This window comes from Pocillopora damicornis, chromosome 2 (genome assembly GCF_964200805.1).
Source record: "Pocillopora damicornis chromosome 2, jaPocDami1.2, whole genome shotgun sequence".
In the NCBI taxonomy this organism is placed as follows: Eukaryota; Metazoa; Cnidaria; class Anthozoa; order Scleractinia; family Pocilloporidae; genus Pocillopora; species Pocillopora damicornis.
Window position 1 is genome coordinate 24,941,391 of NC_142671.1, and position 13,566 is coordinate 24,954,956.

A 13,566-nucleotide genomic window follows, 5' to 3' on the forward strand; every position below is an offset into this window, starting at 1 on the left:
GGTCGAGTGAGCTATTTCGTAGATTTCCTGCAAGAACAAAAGTTTCTTTGAACAGGGTGGTACAGGGTTATTCGAGACACCCGATCTGAGGGGGAAAAAGGTCGTGATTCGTGTAAAGAGTTCAATTTTAGTTGTGAATCGTGAATTGCTAGCCTCACCTGGAGCCCGTTCTCGAAACTCCCGAAACTTTCTGGGTCAATTTCGGGTGCTGTAATTTCCTATGTATCTCAAAGAAGAAGACGTTTCCAGGAGTAAAATTTTGCAATAACTTTGCCCTTTCATATCTTGAAATCATAGTAAAAGGCCAGCTTTCTGGAATAAGTAGATCGCAGTTTTTTAAGTGGCTTTTCGGGCCCGGAAAGTTTATGGGACTTTCGAGAAAGATCCATGAGCCAGAACAGAAAACTCTTGAAGCGGCATTAAATCAAGTAGAGACAAAGCACCAAAAAACAAAAAAGAAACAATTTTAGACAGATTGGTAGATGAAGGCACCGCCACAGATGATGAATCCTTGTTATTAACTAAGAAAATTGGAGACCAGGTGAAGGCCGATTTCCTTCAAACTGCGCTGAAATTTGCCGCCTATCAAAAGGAACAAAATGATTCTGAATTGTTTTCTAAAAATGCCAAAACCGTGGAAACATTAGCCTCGTCAATGTCATCGATGACATCAGCAGTAATGAACCTATCCAAAGAAGTTTCTTCGCATGCTAAAGGCATTTAACATCGAACAACATGTAAGCGAATCAACTCACAAGAATGGAAATACCTTAGATCTGCTCATCATTCGTGCTGATGATGACTTCAACCCTATATTGTTTGATCATTATGCAGTTTATTCTTAAGTGAAGCTCAAAAGGCCATTACTCGAGCAAAAAGATATTACTTACAGGAAGCTTAGATCAGTAGACACTAAATTATTGCAGACTGACATCATGTCTTCGACGCTCCTATCTGATTATCGAGATATGGAAGTTACACCACTTGTAGAGAACTTTGAGAGTACTCTGACCAGTCTCTTAGACACACACGCACCGACTAAGAAGCGCACAATTATTCTTAGACCCCATGCACCCTGGTATAATGATTCTATTGACGTAGAGAAGAAGAAACGAAGGGAGCTAGAGCAGCAATGGCGTAAGTTAGGGCTCTGTATTGACCGGGAGCTTTATATCACGCAGTGTTGTGTGACTAATGACATGATAAAAAACGCAAAATTTAATCACTATTCCTCTATTATTACGAAAAACAAGGGAAATCAGCTACTACACAGGAAATCAGAACTCTGTTATCCTACATCATCATCAAATGAACAACTTGTTAATGACTTTGCTGCTTTCTTTCATGAGAAGATATCTAAGATGCGCTGTACCTTATCAACTGAATCTGATTCTGTGATTAATCCACTGCCTGATTCTCCCTGCTGTCAATGGGAATTTCCAGATTTCCGTACTGTGAGCAGTGCTGAAGTTAGTGACTATTTAATTTCTTCTGGCCTTAAGACATGTGACTTAGATCCTCTACCTTCAATTTTATTAAGGAAATGCTTGAATTTATTGCTGCCGGTCATCACAAGAATTGTAAACCTGTTACTAACTACGGGAAATATACCACACCATTTTAAAGAGGCAATGGTAAGACCAAAGCTAAAAAAGGACTCTCTGGACTATGAATATTTCCCTCACTTTAGGGCCATCTCTAACCTAAAGTTATTGTCCAAGGTGACTGAGAAAGCCGCTGCTTCTCAGCTTATCGACTACCTTAATACTAATGGACTGCAGGAAGCGCTCCAATCTGCCTATAAAATTGCTCACAGTACGGAAAGCTCTCGTAAAAGTCCAGTCAGATATCTTGAATGCAAGCGCTAAACAGGAAAATGTACTTCTTTCGTTGTTAGACTCATCAGCTGCTTTTGATACAGTCGACCACATCATCTTGTTAAACCGACTGCGCACTCGATATGGGATCAAGGGAAACGCCCTTCAATGGTTTGCGTCCAATCTCACCGATCGCTGACAGTTTATCCGAGTAAAGAATACCAGATCGTCCTCTACGGAGCCACTATGGGGAGTGCTTCAAGGATCTGTGTTTGCGCCAATTTTGTATAAACGTTCCACAGCCCCTCTTGCTGACATCATTCAAAAGCTTGGTCTCCTTTACCACCTCCATGCAGATGACTGTCAAATCTATGTGTCGTTTAAATCAAGTCCTGATGAAGTATCTGCTGCTCTTGCAAAACTGGAGGATTGTGCTAGTGAGATCTACGCTTGGATGGCATGTAATAAACTAAAACTCAATCGTGAAAAGACTGGGTTTTTAGTAATACATGCCAAACATTGCCCGTGCCCACCAATAGACGAGATTACAATCGCTGGTGTTAAAGTAGGAAAGTCAATAAAAGCTAAAAACATTGGGGTAATCTTTGATAGTCGTATGGACCTTGAACAGCATATTGATCATATTTGTAAGATGGCTTTTTGCCATATACGTAGTCTATCAAGGATCAGGAATTGTCTTTCTCTAAAAGACATGGAAACATTGGTCCATGTATTCATAACGACCAAGCTAGATAACTGTAATTCATTATTGGCTGGGCTGCCACAATACTTAATAGATAAGCTTCAGCATGTTCATAATGCGCTTAGTCTCCCGTACTCACAAGTATGATAGAATTACGCCAGTCTTAATGGATCTCCATTGGCTACCTGTTAAACAACGTATATCTTTCAATATATTACTACTTACATATGAGGCCTTGAATGCCTTGGCGCCTCAAAATATATCGGACTTGCTAATGCAGTACACACCAGCTAGAACTCTACACTCTTCTAACAAACAGTTCTTGCAAGTGCCTAAGTTTAAACTTAAGACTTATGGAAGCAGGTCATTTAGTTATGTTGCGCCCTACCTGTGGAACAAGCTCCCAGACACCATACGACAGGCACCATCACCTGCGACATTTAAGTCAAAGCTCAAGCCCTATCTTTTTAGTCAAGCTTTCGATCAGTAGGACTATTAATATTAATTAATTTGCTAGTATTATTTCCTGGTTAATTTAGTTAATTATCTATAATTATTTTAATTGCACATATTGTAAAGCGCTCTGAACTCTAGGGTGAGCGCTATAGAAATCCTACATTACTATTATTAGTAGTATAACGAAAATGGTGGAAAGCTTAGGATCAAAACAAAACTTAAGTGGTCTACAACGATTGCCGCTACCAACATGGGATGGAAATTGCAGATCGCATGCCACCTGGAAAAAGGAATTTCATCAATGGATGATGAAATATGGTCATGAAAAAGAGGAACAACTATAACGTTTTCGAAACGCGATGCCTAAAGGATCATGGTGGACAGACCTAATCAAAACCTGTAGAACTATTGAGAGTGCCTGGAACATCTTGGATATGGGGTTTGCAGACAGGCGAAAACTAATGGATGAATTACTGTCTGAAATAAACAATCTTAGGCCAGTCCAACGAGATTCCAAGTCTTCAACAAACTTCGCCACAACAATATCTTGTTACATAAACAGAAGATAATGGGTGTCCTGTTAGAGGCTTCAGAGGCACCGTTCTTTATGTCTCAAATTTTGTCTAAACTCGATGTAAACAACAACAAACATTTTGGTAGAGAGATGAGAAGAGATGGCAAAGAAGAAAAAGTCAGAAACGTTATTGCCTGGTTACATCAAGAAACAAGCATTCGTTCCTGTGGTAAAAGTAACAGTGTCTGGGGAGCAAAGAGAACGTCGCCAAGAAAAGGGTTAAAAAAGGCGGAAAAGAACACCACAGATGGCGAAGAAACTGATGATAATACATGTCCACTTAGTTGTAAAGCAAAACATCATCTCGCTGCTTGTCCTATCTTCAAGATTATAACAGTCAACCAAAAGTGGGGAATTGTCAAACAATATTGGAGATATCAAAAGTGTCTAAGAGCACTTCACACAAACGAATGCAAGAAACCAGATGGCTCAACCTGCGATAAATGTAGAAAAAACCACCACCGATCTCTACATAATGACAAGGCAAATGAAACCATCACGAGGTTAAATCCAAAAGCAGCACCATTCCAAAGCGGTATCCTAGATGTCCCAGTTACACAGAATTGCAACAACGTTCACGAAAACGCTGTATACCAGCAGAAAGGACAATTAAAATCTGTCACTGGATTGTTTCCTGTTCAAAAGGTGAAAGTCATAAACAGGAACGGAAATTTCCTCGCTATACTCGCAATGTTAGATTCTGGATCTACCACCAGCCTCCTCTTTAAGAATACAGCCAAAAAACTTGGCTTAAAAGGATCAGCAACACATCTCACCATGAATCTAGCTGGGGGAAAGTTAAAAAATCTGAGGCCTCACAGACTGTCGATGTCTGCCCACAGATAAAGATATAAAAAAGACCTTCAAAGTGTACACCATCACACGACCGTGCAGTAGTGCCAAAACAATTTCCAAAGCATCATTAGGACACTACACCCATCTGAAGAACATTTTGGACAAACTGCATCTCTCAGGTGGTGCTAAAGACCTCTTCGGAACTGACATCATAGAAGCCTTCATCTATGTCCACACTGTCCGGGGAACCTGGAGAAAATATCGCTAAATAGGTATTTTTTTAAGCAATCATCTACATATGTAAACCGGGTGCAATATACGGTCATAAAAGCAATTTTACTCTAACCTTCCTCCTTTAAGAGTGCATTGTGTATCAAATATATCAAGTTCAGTACCTCCGAAGTCATAAGCCGGGCTTTTGGGGTAACTAAATAATAAAATAATCAACGCGTTATGGCAGGTCAGTTATTTATCGAGAGTCAATAAAGTATAGTTTCCTAAAATCGTATGGAAAGTTTAAAATGTGCTTCATTTGTGCTACGTATACGGATTTACCGTTCTTAATTACTGATGAAATTCCGAGTGTGACTCAATTAATTCAAAAGAAAATATCCAAGAAGGTTACAGAAATGGTCCACGAATTGTAAACTGATAATGTGTAAACAAAACCTCCTTAAATTATAGTGCCGATATGAATTTATCGTTCATAATCACTTATGAAATTCCGAGATTGTTCCTCAATGAATTCAACAGAAACTATCCAGGAAAGTTACAGAAACGGACCTTTAAAAAACGGCTTTCGAATTAAACAACTGTAAACAACAATTATTTACGCTAACCATATGCTTACCGGCGTGCTTGTGTACTCAAATTGCCAACAACCCGTTTAATTACATGATTACAGCTCAGACGCATCCTTCAAAATGTGGTGACTATCGATTTCAGAGATTTGATTCTTCAGTTTCCAGCTTTATGGAAAAAAATATCGTATCGCAAGCATGTTCCTTATAACCCGAGCAGTAAGTACGCCTCGAGATGTTGAGGGAAGAGAAAGTGGCTCCATGTTTTATGAGACGATTGAAATCATTTCCTGAAGTTTGAAATAATCGAGCAGAAAGCATGAAAATATTGCGCTGAAAAGTACTATGACTAAACAATGAAATTCACTCATTCTGCACTACAACTAACTCCATTTTACTCGTGAGTTTGTTTGCACCACACATTTGTGGTCCGTGATTTAGTTCTCAGATGTTTGACGGGTTCTTATATGGAAATATTGTCAAAATGAAATTACCGCGTCAGACTTAATGTAAACATGGACATCGCTGACTCAATCTCATTTTATTTAAATTTTGGGAAAGGCCACTACTTCGTTCCTAGGCTAAAACAACACTTTTTCGACAAAGCGCGACTTTTTTAAACGAATAGAGTAAATCCTGCGATAGTTGACTGAGGGGAGAAAGAGGTAGAAACTTGCGCTCGCCGCTTACCAGTCGTTTCGTAGCCATGGATCTTTCGTACCCAGACGATTCGTACCCACCCACTTTCGATCAGTTCGTACCAACCCTCTGGTCGATTCGTAACCAACAAATTATGAAACAAAATGTTTAAAACAAACATAAACATTTATTTCATTTATCCTAGTAATCGCAAAAAAGCTAATTTCTTATCACAGAAACATTGAAAAGTTATCTCTTAGTTAATACTCTTGAAAAATCGTAACCTAGTTTACCCATCGTAATATATTTTGTTTACTACTACGCAGCGCCTACGACTAAACGTACTTATGTTACTTAGTAAAAAAGCTAATTTCTAAATCATAGTAACGTTGAAAAGTTATCTTAATCTTGAACAATCGTGACCTAGTTGCCCTAACTGACTTATCCTCATATATTTTGCCCATTATCACTGAGCGCCTATACGACTAAACATACTTATTCTACATACATACTTATTGGTAATAGAGAAAAATCCTAGTAGTAAATACAAATAATGTCTAAGTTCAGTTCAGTTCAGGGCATCAGTGGCCTGTTTATATTGGCACATCCTTTGAGCAGCTGCCCCAGTGACTTCTCTCGAAGTTAGCGGTTAACCTGCTCCAGGTGGCTATCCTCTTGATGGCGGCAGTCAATTTAGCAGTCTCTGGGAGCCAAACTGTGCTGCGAATCCAGTTTTCCTCAATGTAACTGACGAACTGCTGTAAAGGCTCCGTCTTAGCTTCTGGTTTTAGGCTTTTGAAGGTTGCGGCAATGGTCTCAGGCAATAACTTTATTTTTTTTTTTTTTACCCCAAAATATATAAGAAAGAAAAATTTATAATAATAGTACAGACAATGACAGGGGCGCTGACTGCCCGAAATGACCTAAGAGTTAAAAATGCCAGAGCAGCCAGTTGAAAGAAAAGATGTTTAAATGTTTAGGTCGGGGACACAAAAACAAAGAGATACAGAAACGCACACAAAGGTAAACTACCAGTATATTAAAGAGACTGAAATTCATACATTGCAAAACAGTATTATTTCCATTTCAAAGTTACACAGACAATACAGATGTCTATTAATCTTTGATAAATTGCTGCTTTACTTTCTTTTTAAACAAAGACAATGAAGATAATTTTATATCTTCGTCAATGGAATTCCATACTGATGGACCTTGGAATCTGATATTGAATATACCATAGTTTGTTCTTGCTTTTGGAAGATAATAAGACTGTTTTGCACCAAGCCTTGTATTATAGGAATGGATTTACGAAATTTTACTAAAAAAAGAACTAAAGACTGATGGCAATAATTGATTATGATATTTATACATAAAGATTGCTGAATGAAAAGTTACTAGGTCTAGGAATTTTATAATTTAAAGAGATTTAAATAAAGGACTAGAGTGCTCATCAAATCTAGAAAAGGTAATTAATCGCATAGCTCTCTTTTGTAAAATGAAAATTGGTTGAAGAGTGGTCTTATAGGTATTTCCCCAGATAATTATTCCATAGGTCAAAAAAGGATATATAAGTGCATAATATAAGCTTAATAAAATATCTTGGCCAACATAATAACGAATTTTAGAGAGGATACCAGTGCTTCTTCTAATTTTCTTAACAATGCAATCAACATGGTGTTTCCAATTCAAGTGTGAATCAATTAGGATGCCCAGATACCTTATACAGAACTCTCGCTTAAGTTCCTTATTATCTATAGCCAGCATGAAATTTTGACATTCAAGTTTCTTTTGAGGTGCGTGAAAAATTACAAAATTTGACTTTTCTACATTGAGTGAGAGCTTATTAGCACAGAGCCATATGTAAATATTATTTAATTCAACATTTATGTTTGATTCTAGCATAGAGAGAGTTTTACTTTTATAGAACAAATTTGCATCATCTGCAAAGAGATGAAATTCAAAGATATCTGAGCAGCAATGAAAATCATTTATATATAATAAAAACAACAGAGGGCCAAGTACTGATCCCTGTGGTACTCTACAACTTCCATTACATTTTGTGGATGTTGCATTATTGACAATAACAAGTTGTTGTCGGCAATGGTCTAGACGACATCTTCTCAGTCTGTTTTCAGGAGCGTCTTTGTATTTCCTTCTCGCATTGCTCTTCGCTAGATATTCGCCTTTTACTCATGTCATTTCTTGTTCTCTTTTCGCGTTCCTTTCGCTGTACTCTGTTTTTTTTTTTGGCGTCCTCTTTAACTTTCTTGAGGGTTTTTCCCCACTCGCTTTACGTCTTTTACTTCTTGCTTTTTTTCTAGGGCTTAGTCTCTTTCTCTTCATCCTAATTTCACTCGAAATCCTCTCTGCACAAACTTGAATTATAACAATTTCCTCCCATGGACAAGGTATAAAAAATACCTAGCTCTGCGGGTATTTTTGCTTAGCGAGTTGATTAGATATTGCAAAATACTGATAAGTACTATTCAACTACAACCTCACCAGTTTGATTTCCCGCTCAAAACGCGGGTTGCAAATTATTTGCTTACGCGGCTTCACATATTCTAGCCCACGTGAAGCCCTCGTGCAATGCCTAACCGTGCGCCTGCTGTACGCTACACTGAAGCTCACTACATTTTCAGTGAAAGAGTTTCAACAAGGCAGTAAACGAATGCAAACTTATTCGCAAAATTTAGCGAATAAACTAAACTCGGGAGAAAAGTTTAACACCAACACCAATTTTGAAACCGAACTTACTTTGATCCGTACCCCATCCGCTAGTGGTGGTAGAGGAAAAGAAAGATCCATAGGAAGAAGAAATGTGGAAGCATTTTTTAAAGCTAAGAGGAGTGTATCCACGAAGGTTTCGCTTAAATTCGGATGTTAAAGTCAGGCCTTATTTCTATTTTTAGCAGCCGGCTACTCCAGAGTAAAGCAATACTTAATAAACATAAAAATAGCAAATATTTTCACAGACGCGATTACTTCTAAGAAAAACGGGGGGACCTTTTTCTCAGACGAAAGGCAGAGATGAAAACTAGGAGTTAGAGGGGAACAGCCAAACCAATGCCCAGGTGGTGATGGCCATTGCTGATGTACCCACTGATGACGTTTTCATGGTCGGTGATAATTCCATTGGAGAAGAGCAGCTAAGCGACTGAGAATCACATTGCAAGTAAGTCTCTCATTAGTGCACAGAGTTAAGGTGTTTGGGTGAACGTAATTTTTAAAAGAAAATTTGCCACTGTTTAAAGAAAGAAAACTCCTGACACACCCTTTTTTGACACACTTAAATCTTGCGCTCAAACCAACACCTCCTTTATTTAATGTAACATGTGTAAACAACTAAAATGAAAACATTTTTTTACAGGGCAGTAAAGATAAGGAGAGTTGAAACCACTTTGAACGTGTTCATGATTAATTATTTCAGAAAAAGAAGACTGGCTGTACACTAGCGGCGTTTTCCATGAAGCACTTTCTGCATTTTGGAACTCTTTTTATGATTTGTGCACTAATGGCAAAGACGAGAGAGTTCCAGTCATCAGGCACGACTTGCAGGTTGCTGAGTGGGAGGCCATAGCCAGAATAACTGTCAAAGGTTATAATTCCCATTAAATTAGGCAAAGCCTTTACAACAGCCTTTCTCTTTGCCGAAGAAGCTGTAAAAGAATATCTTTTGTTAGAATCCTTCCTAGCATACCTCAGTAGTGACGAAAGAGAACTGGTTAACCTCTCTCTCTGAATGGGAAGCTGGACAAAGAACAGGAAAATGAATGGTTAGATCTTCTGGAACGTTTTAACCGGGAGACTGTTCCCAAAGCAAAACAAGTCAAAGATGTCGTCTTGGAAATTGCCCACAAAGAGTTCAATCAAACTCCAAGATATATTGTAGACAGCTGGAGCACACTGTTTTCAGAATTTCACCGCGAGTTTTCGTCAACAGATTGCCTTCTGGAGATGTTTGCACGAGGTAAACCAACCAACAAGAAGATCATCACATTTCACGCAAACCTGAAGACCTCAGCTCGGGGGGAATCCTTATTCTATTTGAAACCCTTTTTTGGGGAGGAATGGAAGATGAGAAATTAACAAAGTTCTTAAGATTTTGTACAGGCTCTTATATGGCGTGCGTTGAAAAGATCACATCAGTTTCAACAACCTAGAAGGCGCGGAAAGGTGACCAGTCGCACGCACCCCCAGAGCAGTGCTGAATCTCCCTGCCACATATCCATCCTTTCTGTTGTTCGGGGAGGAATGGAACAGAACATTGTCCTTAGAGTATTGGGTCATTGACTTTGTTTGAACTCTCACCTAAAGAGAACTGCCTTATTGCTGTGCATCTCGGAATCCTTGGCAGTCCTAAATCGGGCTGAGTTTTACACAATTGATTCTAATTGGTGTGATTATACCACAAGCGAATTGTTTAATGGATGTTTCAGTTTTATTTAGAGGAAAATTGTGTTATTACTATCAGTATTACTTCGAGTACTTATTTAAACTTAACGAAATTATAATCAAAGGAAGTTTCAGGGATTTTTTCGTGTTACCATTTCAGTTATAGCTTCTAGATTTGAAAGGAATTGAAATTGTGACGCTTAATGCATTTATTACAATAACTATTTATATAGTACTGACTGAAACTGTTGCAAGTGTTGAAAATTTATACAGGGCTTGATGATGTTTGATTTTTAATAATGAAAAAAAGTATTGGAAGTTTATAGAAATGTTATGTTTTAAAAAACCTTGATTGACAATGAAACGAAACTGATTTATAAAATTATTGTTTAACTATATATTCTGTCTAATTTTCATATACTAGACTGCGACTCAAGCCTGTGGAAATTTTATATCATTTATTTATATTTTGTGATAACTTTTTGATGATTGCACGAGTTATACTGTTGTGTCAAATGTAAACTGCATTTGACCGTATCCAGACCAGGGGCAGAGGCGGAAAGTGCTTGCGCTGACTTTGTATGTTTATAACTTTCTTCAACATTCAGTCAGATTTTACCAAACTTTGCGAGTTCATCTAAAATCGATCTGGGAATAATTTTGTATGAGCTTGCTGTGGAAAAATTTTGAAACCCAAGATGGCGGCTGTTTAGACATAATTAGGTAATTCCCACGTGATATGACGTCATCATCCCAGGTGACTTAGAGCAAAAGATAGATTTTTTGTACCCTCTAAGTTTCAATGTCATTTTGATTGTTTAATATTATGGAAGTTACGGAGGGAGAAGTTGAATTAAAAATAAATACAACTACCATCATTCCCTGCAAGCACATCTTATAGAGGGAATTTGGAGTATTTGTGAACCATTATGCTCTGCCAATTTCCATGGCATTCTTTACATTTATTTGCAATGTATAGTGCCTTGTTCAACTGAGACAAAAACTGAACTTGTAAATCATTTGCTTGAAATTTGTAAAACCACGTTCAACACACCATTTGGGCAGTACCGATGGAACCAGATGCCATTTGGCACCTGAAGTGTGACAACGCACCAAGCACGAGTTTGTGGAGGATCTGGAAGGAGTGGAAGTGATAGCAGATGACTTCCTGATTGCCAGATTTAACACTGGTGACCGAGAAGTAAACAACAGTCTCAAAAAGACATAAGCACGCTTTTCTCAAGAAATGCCGCTTGTGGAACCTGAAATTGAATCGTGCCAGAGTGAAACGGCACCAGTCAAGCATGAAATTCATGGGTCAGCTACTAACCTCTCAGGGCCTGAGAAGATCCAGGCCATATTGCAGATGCCTGAACCTATGGACGTCGCTATATTGAAGAGATTCCTTGGGATGGTGACCTATCTTGCAAAGTTTATGCTTCACCTTTTACAGATGACAGAGCCACTCGGACGCCCAGAAGACAATAATGTAGAGCTCCAGTGGTTGCCACAACACTCCCTCGCAATAAACACAATCAAGAAGTTCCTGACGGAGACACCTGTTCTTCGCTATTATGATGTAAACAAGCCAATCACTGTCCAATGTGATGCAAGCCAGTCTGGCTTAGGGGCTGTATTGCTGCAAGATGGCCAGCCTGTTTGTTATGCCTCCCGAGCCTTTGGTCACTTGGTCGTGTGACAAGTTGGACCAATACCTCCTCGGGCGAGACATTGAAGTCCATATTCAAAAAAGAAATTCACAAGTCACCCAAGCGTCTGCAGCGAATGTGGCTGGCCTTAAAAAAGTACAACCTTGAAGTGCATTTCAAGAAAGGTACACTCATGCATATTACAGATGCATTGAGTCAGGCATATTTGAAGACCACTGATGGAGTGCAAACGAAGTTCTGTGAGATTCGTACATTTGAGACAGTTGATCATGAAAAGCATATTCAAATTGAACCGCCAAAACGAGATGTTTTCCATGAAAAAATTGCTGCAGATGGTAATATTCAGGAACTTATCCGTGTTATCAAGCTAGGGTGGCCAGGCAAGAAAAAATGCCCCCTGCTGTCCAAACGTATTATGATAAGCGAAACGAGTTGATAAAGTCGCAGGGTCTAGTTTTTCGTGGCAAACAGCTTGTACTACCCCTTTCACTTCGGAAGGACATGCCTACTCAGCTCCACAGTAGTCACATTGGCATTGGAGGATGTGTTCGCTGTGCTCATGAAATTTTGTACTGGCCAAGAATGAGTGCTGAAATAAGACACTTTGTTTCTCGTTGTCCAATCTGTCAAACATACCGTCCTGCACAGACTCGCAAGGAGCTTCAACCACATGAACTTCCTTTGCGCCTTTGCCTGAAAATTGCCGCAGATCTGTTTGTCATTGGACAGCAGACATTCCTGATAATGGTAGACTACTGGTCCAATTTCTTTGAAGTAGTTGACATTCACAGGAGGACAGCACAAGCTGTAATTACCCAATTTAAGGTGCAGTTTGCCCGACATGGCATTCCTGAAGTGCTGATCAGCAATAACGGTCCTGAATTTGACATCCAGGAATTCAAGAATTTCTCCACAGATTGGCAGTTTGAGCACCGGACTTCGAGTCCAAGATATCCACAAGCAAATGGAAAAGTGGCAAAATGCTGTGAAGACCTGCAAAGGACTGCTCTTGAAAGCGAAGGAAGACAAACGAGACCCATTATTGGCAATCCTCTCTTAGCGTAACACCCCAAGTGGGGGATTCAGCACCTCACCAGTACAAAGGCTGATGGGTCGGCACACGCACACCTTGCTACCAACTGCTGAAAAGTTACTCCAGCCAAACAGTTACCTGAAGACCACAGCGAGAAGTCTAGCTGCTAGGAAAAGACTACAGTGCAAGCAGTACTACAGTACTTAATTCCCTTGAAGGCGGGAGAGGCAATCCAAATGAAGCTACCTGGGGAACAGAAATGGAGCTTAGGTTGCTGCTCACGTCTTCTTGACCGATGCTCATATGAAGTTTAGGTAGATGGACGGTGCTTCCGCAGAAACCACCCCCAGCTGCGCTCCACCCTGGAGCCCTCACCAGTGCCATGTGGCAACAATGAAGTGCCGCACCAGACTGAGAATGAAAGCAGATCACCAAATCAGACTGAGAGTGAAAGTTGATGACCTTTTTGCCAGAGCCTGTACCAGACCAGTGCCAAACCCCACCGGCTCCTAGGATTTAGGAGCATGACACATTGTTCCCAGCACACTCTGTCCCAGACAGCACAGAACCTGTCTCAGTTCTCCTACCTAGATGCTCCGGGCGAACTAGATATACCCCCACCTGGCTCGAGGATTATGACTTATGTTGAACACTTAAACATTGACTTCAGTTTGCCTCTATCCT